The sequence below is a fragment of the Scyliorhinus canicula genome, chromosome 19 (assembly GCF_902713615.1).
Source record: "Scyliorhinus canicula chromosome 19, sScyCan1.1, whole genome shotgun sequence".
Taxonomy (NCBI): Eukaryota; Metazoa; Chordata; class Chondrichthyes; order Carcharhiniformes; family Scyliorhinidae; genus Scyliorhinus; species Scyliorhinus canicula.
Window position 1 is genome coordinate 57,339,868 of NC_052164.1, and position 8,310 is coordinate 57,348,177.

At 44.3% G+C, this 8,310-nt stretch overlaps 1 long non-coding RNA gene across 1 annotated transcript in view; it reads right to left on the reverse strand.

The window, feature by feature from the left end:
• Nucleotides 1–2,818, reverse strand: part of LOC119954395 — a 50,826-nt gene extending 48,008 nt beyond the window's left edge. The window contains exon 1 of the long non-coding RNA XR_005458231.1: nt 2,659–2,818. This is a non-coding gene — a long non-coding RNA (uncharacterized LOC119954395). The remainder of the gene's footprint in view (nt 1–2,658) is intronic.
• Between the last annotated feature and the right edge of the window lie 5,492 nt (nt 2,819–8,310).

The window sequence follows — 8,310 nt, forward strand, 5'->3', positions numbered from 1 at the left end:
TTCCCAGAACCTTAAAATCCATGATTCACCACCTCACTCAGTCTTCCCATCCTTTCCGAAATCTTCATGCTTTTAAAGTTAAGAATTCTGTACTTCATCACACCTCTAACTCTATTCAGCTTCAACTGTGTCCTTTACCTTGTATTCCAAATAATAGAAACAGTGTAACCCAGGGGCTCAGTGAGCTCGACAAAAATTCTCCAGTAGTCAAGCTTCTGAACAAAAGATTTCAGAAACTGATTCTGAGCAAAAAGTGCAAAGCAACCTCCTTTCCATGTTGGGTTACACGTCATCGCTATCCATCATCAATGAAATGAAAATCGCTTATTGTCACAAGTAGGCTTCAACGAAGTTACTGTGAAAAGCAGTAACGTCTTGCTCAGAAAAGCAAGAGCAGCTAACAAAACATAACACCAAAATGAGACGGTCCTCTCACAATTACTTTCCATTCAAGCATTACAAACCTGGATTTACCCCCAAATATCCATCACACTCTCAATATCCGCCATTATGGTTTCCCGCCCAATCAGCAGTCACAGGAGCTCATTATTTGGGAAACGTTATCCAGAACACATCACTACCAGGTACTGAGCAACAAGAGGTGACGGCCAGGGCTCCCACACTCAAAACCTTTACCTTTATGGAATAGAGGTTATCATTTGAAACAGTCAGATCAGCCTGCCTCACCTTCTCAGAGCAATGTCAACTACAGAGCATGATCTGAAAAGACATATGCCAATAAACCACACCTGTGACTGGATACCGTCAGTGACTGCTAAGTCTGTACCAAATGGTGATAACACACAGAAGACAAACACCCTATTTCACAAACTTCAGAGTCCTCCAATATCAAATGGTACAGCAGGAGGTGGAATACAGCAGTTATTATAAACCCAGTACTCTATAAAACATTTATCATTCCATAACCACTGGACCTGATGAACAGGATGGTATAATTGGAGATTCTGTCCATCTTTTACAATGAGTAATAGTGGGATTAACTAAACTATGATCAGTCAAAGAGTATCCTGCAACATTAACTAGTGGAATAATGGAATTTTTTATCTAGTTGAGATGCAGAGCAGATTCCGCACCGATAGCAGTTCTGGACACTACGCTCCAGAGACTGGCACAGGCTTGGCTGCTGGTCTCAATTACTCATTCATAACGTCACACGCCATGACTCAATAACATACCTCACTCAGAGGTTTCTGTTTTTACATGACGTGTACAGCACCTTTCACAACCACTATATTCCACTTTAGAAAGAGAATCATCATTGTGATGTAGCAAACATGGCAGCCAACTGATAAACAGCAATGTTCCACTGACCAGATCATCCATTTCAGTGATACTGGTTATGGGGTAAATAATAACTAGACCACCAGGGAGACTCACTTGCTCTAATAGTGCCATGGTTTCTTTTATATTAATCATTGAATCCCTACAGTGCAGGAGGCCACTCAGCCCATTGAGTCGGCGCCAACCCTCCAAAGGAGCACGCTACCTCGGCCCACTACCCGACCCTATTCCCATAACTCCACCTAACCTGCACATCTTTGAACTGAGCTTCGAGGCAGATAGTGTTTGGTTTAACATCTCATCTGAAAGATGGTAAGAGTGTGGAGTTTCCTTAGTACTGGGAGTGTCAGCCTACATTTTGTGCACAAGTCTCTGGCATGGGAATCTTCGGACTCAAGAAGCAAACCTTAGAACATAGAACATAGAACAGTACAGCACAGAACAGGCCCTTCGGCCCTCAATGTTGTGCCGAGCCATGATCACCCTACTCAAACCCACGTATCCACCCTATACCCCTAACCCAACAACTCCCCCCCTTAACCTTATTATTAGGACACTACGGGCAATTTAGCATGGCCAATCCACCTAACCCGCACATCTTTGGACTGTGGGAGGAAACGGGAGCACCCGGAGGAAACCCACGCACACACGGGGAGGACGTGCAGACTCCACACAGACAGTGACCCAGCCGGGAATCGAACCTGGGACCCTGGAGCTGTGAAGCATTGCTAACCACCATGCTACCGTTCTGCCTAAAGCACCTTCTCCCAACTGATCCAAGGCTGAGTAAATAGCCAGCTCCACATTCTCAAAAATGATTTCTCCAGATCAGAACCAATGATTGTAACATAGTGAGAGAATATCAGTTACCTGTAGATTCTAATCAAATCCCAGATAGACAGTTTGGGCCACCATAACACCTGCCCTAACTCTCTTTAGAACAGGATTCCAAATTCATTTTTAAAAGTCTCCCAGCTGAGTGCGTCATCTGGAAGAAAACTTTTAAACTTGCCATCGCCGAATTTAGCGCTTACACCACATAAAACAAAGTGATCTGGAGCTGGGGTTTCCCAACACTGTTCCTTACACCACCAGGCCTGTGCCACTGCCTATTTGAACCATTTTTGTCAAACTTGTTTCTAGTCCAATGTCAACACAAAGTCGTCAAGTCCTCGATCCTCCGCGAGCTCCACAATACGAAGTTCAACCATCCCAAAGCTGGTTAACATTTAGCTACTGAAGGTCTTTGTTAAAAATTAACATGTAGAATTTGAATTTATAACCGGAACAAGGCGGAAAGGGGGGAGGGGGGGGGGAGGGTTGGAAAAGAGGAACAAAACCAATCTCGATACTTACATCCCTCTTGGGGTCGAATTTAAGGCTGGATTCTATCATTTTCAGGCCGGTTTGGGCTCAATCCTCAGGAAGCTGCTTTCACTCCGCCAGGTACGACTATTGTGACAGGAAATACCTGTGAGCCGCCCCGCCCCTCACCTGGACCGGGGGAGGGACCATTTCCGCTTTCTGCAGGCGGACCTTCAGTTTGGCATTTCCCCATGAAAGAGGCCAAGGGCCTCCGTCTCTGTGGAGAGGGATTTGAAGCGGGTGAGAGTCCCCCCTCCCCGGGACAGGGTGTTCTATCTCCCCCCACCCCCTTCCCGGGACAGGGTGTTCTGTACCCCCCCGTGAGAGGGTGTTCTGTTCTGTCTACACCCCCCCGAGGGAGAGGGTGTTCTGTCCCCCCCCCCCCCCCAGGGTGTTCTGTCCTGTCCCCCTCCACCCTGGGGAGAGGTGTCCACCGCCCCCCTCTCAGCCTGGGAAGCTGGACCAGAGGGTGTTTCCCCCAGCTTAGGGAGAGGGTCTTCTGTTTCCCCCTCTTCCCTGGGTAGAAGGAGTCCAATATCCTCCCCACTCCACCCCATTATCAAACTGCTTCTAGGCATCTGATTCCTCCACATTAGCGGGAGGGAACTAAGGTTAAACAAAGAAAATTCTGTGGGACATGGGGGTGAAAGGGGATTCACCCTCTGGGAGGTACGAGTTCATTAGCTGGGCTTCCTGACCCTGTGAGGAAAGTTTCCACCTGTTTGATAAAAGGAACAGAGCATAGCTGCAATGCCTCACATAGTTCAATAACTCCGAGGCAATGCCTTAATTCAACCGTAAATGAAGCATGACCTCTTGGCTGAACATATAGAATTACACAGGATATACAGCACAGAAACAGGCCATTCAGCTAGTGCGTATGTCCCACTCCAGCCTCCCACTAGTTCTCATCTAAACTAGCACTGTAACTCTCTATTCTCTTGTCCCTCGCATATTTGGCCCCTTCTCCTTAAATTCATCTATGTTACTAACTTCATCCACTTTCTGTGTTCATGAGTTCCATATTCTCAGTATCGTCTGGGTAAATAGATTTCTTCTGAATTCCCAATTGGATTTCCTGATGACTATTTTACACTGCCGACCTCTTGTTCTGCTCTTACAGACAAAAGGAAATATTCTCTCTAAATCCATTTGATTAAAATTTTCATAACCTCAAAGCTCATTATTATTATTACATCTCAGCCTTTTTCATGGACAGACAGTCTGATAGGTACTGTGTGTACCTTCTTCAGTGTCTCGAAGTCCCCATCCTCTTTATAAAATGGTGACCAGAATTACACACAGTTCTCCAAGTGTGGTCAAACAAATGTTCAACAAAGCATAACTTCCCTACTTTTCAATTCTGTTCTTCGAGAAATCAAGTCTGGTACTTGGTTTGTTTATGTTTTTAAACAGTAACCTGAAGTGCAGTCCTTAATGATTGGTGTATTTGTATTTCCACTAATAAGATACAAACACAGGGACAGTGGTACAGTATATGCAGAAAGCATTGGTACAGTGGTATCCAAAAAGACTGGCACAGTGGCATACACAAGAGGCAGCATATAAAAACAGAGAAAATAGAAGCAGGAGAAGGCCATTCAGCCCTTCGAGCCTACTTCACCATTCATTGTGATCATGGCTGATCATCAAATTCAATACTGTGATCCCATCTCCCCCCCCCCCCCCACCAAAATCCCTTGATCCCTTTAACCCCAAGAGCTATATTCTTCTTGAAATTACACAATGTTTTGGTCTCAACTACTTTCTGTGATAGCGAATTTCAGATTCACCAGTCTCTGGGTGAAGACGTTTCTCCTCACCACAGTCCTAAAAGGTTTACCCTTTATCCTCAAACTGTGACTCCTCCTTCTGGAAACCCCTTCATCGGGAATATTCTTTCTGAATCTACCCTGTCTAATCCTGTTAGAATTTTGTAAATTTCTACGAGATCCCCTCTCATGCTTCTAAACTCCAATGAATATAATCCTAACCGATTTAGTCTCTCCTCATATGACAGTCCCACCATCCCAGGAATCAGCCTGGTAAATCTTGCTGCACTCTCTCTCCATAGCAAGAATATCCTTCCTCAGATAAGACATCAGAATTGCACCTAATACTCCAGGTGTGGCCTCACCAATGCCCGATACAAATGCAGTAAAACATCTCTATTCCTGTACTCACATCCTCTTGCAATGAAGGCCAACCGACCATTTGCCTTCTTGACTGCCTGATATAACTGCGTGCTTACTTTCAGGACTGATGCACAAGGACACCAATATCTTGCTGAGTATCCACCTCTTAATTTACACCCATTCAAATAATAATCTGTCTTCCTATTTTTGCTACCGAAGCAGATAACCTCACATTTATCCACATTATACTGCATCTGTCATGCATGTGCCTACTCACTCAGCCTGTTCAAATCCCGCTGAAGCATCTCTGCATCCTCCTCACAGCTCACCCTCCCACCCAATTTTGTATCATTGGCAAATTTGCAGATAATACATTTAGTTCCCTCGTCCAAATCATTAATATATAATGTGAAGAGTTGGGGTCCGAGCACTGATCCCTGTGGTATCCCACTAGTCACTATCTGCCAATCAGACAAATAACTTTTTGTTTCCTGTCTGCTGACTAGCTTTCTTTCCATCTCAAGACACTACCCGTAATTCCATGTGCTTTAATTTTACATATTAATATGATATGTGAGACCTTGCTGAAAGCCTTTTGAAATTCTAAATAAACCTCATCCATCAGTTGTCCATGATTAACTCTATTAATTGCATCTTGAAAGAATTTGAGTCGATTTGGCAAGCATGACTTTCCATGACAATCCATGCTGACTGTCTGAATACACCACTGCTTTCTAAATGCTGTGCTATGAAATCCTTGACATTGGACTCCAGCAACTTCCCTACTACCAACGTTAGGCTCGCTGGTCTATTCTTCCCTGTTTTCCCTCTTCCTCCCTTTTTGAACAACAGGGTTACATGAAATAAAATGAAATGAAATGAAAATCACTTATTGTCACGAGTAGGCTTCAATGAAGTTACTGTGAAAAGCCCCTAGTCGCCACATTCCGGCACCTTTTCGGGGAGGTTGTTACGGGAATCAAATCGTGCTGCTGGCCTGCTTGGTCTGCTTTCAAAACCAGCGATTTAGCCCTGTGCTAAACAGCCCCTCTACCCTCATTCACTACCCTCCAATCTGTAAGAATCATTACAGAATCTGGGGCTGGTTTAGCACTGGGCTAAATCACTGGCTTTTAAAACAGACCGAGGCAGGCCGGCAGCACGGTTCAATTCCCGAACAGGCACCAGAATGTGGCGACTAGGGGCTTTTCACAGTAACTTCATTGAAGCCTACTCGTGACAATAAGCAATTTTCATTTAATTTCATTTCAGAATCCAAGAATTTTGGAAAATGACCACTAATGGATCTACTATTTCTAGGGCCACTTCCTTAAATTGGGGAGGTTTTAAACTAATGTGGCAGGGGAATGGGAACCAGATTAGGAAATTAGAGGTCAGTAAAGAGACAGCAACTAAAGCCAGTAAGGTACTAGATAATAAACTCAATATGACTAAGGGGAAGAGTAGACAGGGAAGAGATGATGAACGCAAAGGAACAGATTATCTGAGGTGCATTTGTTTTAATGCGAGAAGTGTAGCAGGTAAGGCAGATGAATTTAGGCCTTGGATTAGTACCTGGGAATATGATGTTATTGGTATTACTGAGACTTGGTTGAGAGAAGGGAAAGACTGGCAACTAAATATCCCAGGGTATAGATGCTTCAGGTGGGATAGAGAGGGAGGTAAAAGGGGTGTAGGAGTTGCATTACTGGGCAGAGATGATATCACAGCTGTGATTAAGGAGGGCACGATGGAGGATTCGAGCACTGAGGCAATATGGGTAGAACTAAGAAATAGGAAGGGTGCAGTAACATTGTTGGGACTTTACTACAGGCCTCCCAAAAGCGAGCGTGAAGTAGAGGTACAAATATGTAGACAGATTATAGAAAAATGTTGGAACAATAGGGTGGTCGTGATGGGAGATTTTAACTTCCCCAACATTGAATGTGACTCATGTAGTGTTGCAGGCGTAGATGGAGCAGAATTTGTAAGGAGCATCCAGGAGAGTTTTTTAGAGCAGTATGTAAATAGTCCAACTCGGGAAGGGGCCATACTGGACCTGGTATTGGGGAATGATCCCGGCCAGGTGGTTGAAGTTTCAGTCGGTGATTACTTTGGGAATAGCGATCACAATTCCGTAAGTTTTAGAATACTCATGCACAAAGACAAGAGTGGTCCTAAAGGAAGAGTGCTAAATTGGGGAAAGGCCAAGTATTACAAAATTCGGCAGGAGCTAGGGCATGTGGATTGGGAGCAGCTGTTTAAGGGTAAATCCACATTTGAAAAGTGGGAGTCTTTTAAGAAAAAGTTGATTAGAGTGCAGGACAGACATTTCCCTATGAAAATGAGGAATAGAAATGGCAAGATTAGGGAACCATGGATGACGGGTGGAATTGTGAGACTAGCTAAGATGAAAAAGGAAGCATACATAAGATCTAGGCGACTTAAATCTGATGAAGCTTTGGAGGAATATCGGGAAAGTAGGACAAATCTCAAACGCGCAATAAAGAGGGCTAAAAGGGGTCATGAAATATCTTTGGCTAACAGGGTGAAGGAAAATCCCAAAGCCTTTTATTCGTATATAAGGAGCAAGAGGGTAACTAGAGAAAGGATTGGCCCACTCAAAGACAAAAGAGGGAAATTATGCGTGGAGTCAGAGGAAATGGGTGAGATTCTTAATGGGTACTTTGCATCGGTATTCACCAAGGAGAGGGACATGACGGATGTTGAGGCGAGGGATGAATGTTTAAATACTCTAGGTCAAGTTGGCATAAGGAAGGGGGAAGTTTTGGGTATTCTAAAAGGCATTAAGGTGGACAAGTCCCCAGGTCCGGATGGGATCTATCCCAGGTCACTGAGGGAAGCGAGGGACGAAATAGCTGGGGCCTGAACAGATATCTTTGCAGCATCCTTGAGCACGGGTGAGGTCCTGGAGGACTGGAGAATTGCTAATGTTGTTCCTTTGTTTCAGAAGGGTAGCAGGGATAATCCAGGGAATTATAGACCTGTGAGTTTGACGTCAGTGGTAAGCAAACTGTTAGAGAAGATACTGAGGGATAGGATCTATTCACATTTGGAAGAAAATAGACTTATCAGTGAAAGGCAGCATGGTATTGTCCAGGGAAGGTCATGTCTTACAAACCTAATAGAATTCTTTGAGGAAGTGACAAAGTTAATTGATGAGGGAAGGGCTGTAGGTGTCATATACATGGACTTCAGTAAGGCGTTTGATAAAGTTTCCTGTGGCAGGTTTATGGAAAAAGTGAAGTCGTATGGGGTTCAGGGTGTACTAGCTAGATGGATAAAAAACTGGCTGGGCAACAGGAGACAGAGAGTAGTGGTGGAAGGGAGTGTCTCAAAATGGAGAAAGGTGAGTAGTGGTGTTCCACAGGGATCCGTGCTTGGACCACTGTTGTTTGTAATATACATTAGTGACGAAGGTATAGGTGGTCTGATTAGCAAGTTTGCAGATGATACTAAGATTGGTGGAGTTGCAGATAGCGAGGAG